The following is a 1,050-nucleotide window of genomic DNA, read 5'->3' on the forward strand; positions in this document are numbered from 1 at the left end:
TCATAGTTGCCCCTCGCTTTTGAACAATGTTTAGCCAAGGTGTTGGGGTTGAGCCTCTAACTGAAACCTGCCCTTAGTCAGAGGAGCTAAGCTGGCCAACAGAGAGCAGGGAGTGGAGAAATGCAGCGATGCTGGGAGTGAGAGAAAGGGAATAATACGATAACCTGGACGAGAGAAAAAAAAGTAAAAAAACAATTACAGGGCCTCTGCTCACAATTAGACTTTCAAATTTGCAGTGTCGATGGACCAACATCATCATCGGAGGAAGTGTTGCAAAGCATGGGGAATCATCTGGAGGAGAGTGTTAAAGGCATTGAGGAATCACTGGAGTTGAGCGTGTTCTTAAAGGTCATGGCGCTAGAATCACTAGCAGGGAGTGGGGAGATAGTGTTGAGAAGGGCATGGGGAATCATTGGAGGACGAGTGTTAAAAGGCTTATGGTCGGAATCACTGGAGGAAGATGTTAAGGCATGGGGAATCACTGGAGAGAGTGTTAGGCATGGGAATCACTGGAGGAGAGTTGTAAAGGCATTGGGGATCCAATGGAGGAGGGAGTGTTAAGGCCATATGAATCACTGGAGGAGATGTTAAAGGCTGGGAATTCACTAGGTGGAGGAGAGTGTTAAAGGCATGGGGAATCACTGGAGGAGAGTGTTAAAGGCATGGGGAATCACTGGAGGAGAGTGTTAAAGGCATGGGGAATCATTGCCTACATGTTCAGGAGTAAAGTGTTAAGCGGTAGTTAGCGATTAGTGTCTTGTTATCTTTTGGCAGAGGTGTAATTTGGCCCAATGTGGTGTGGGAAATGGTGATACCGAGGAAGAGGGCTCACTCTACAGTTCACTGATTTCAGACCCATATCTCTGTCAAATAAAGTTAAATAAAGGTTAAATAAAAATAAAATAAATGAACAAATAAATAGTTATATCAAAATGAGTTGCATTTTGCTTTTGATGATGGGGTTGTCTAAAGTTTGGCACATTATAGTGATAGGTGGAATCTTCAGTAGTTCTTCTAACTGCTGTTGGTTCAGTAGTTCTTCTAACTGCT

The sequence above is a fragment of the Salvelinus sp. IW2-2015 genome, unplaced genomic scaffold (assembly GCF_002910315.2).
Source record: "Salvelinus sp. IW2-2015 unplaced genomic scaffold, ASM291031v2 Un_scaffold1060, whole genome shotgun sequence".
NCBI classification, from domain to species: Eukaryota; Metazoa; Chordata; class Actinopteri; order Salmoniformes; family Salmonidae; genus Salvelinus; species Salvelinus sp. IW2-2015.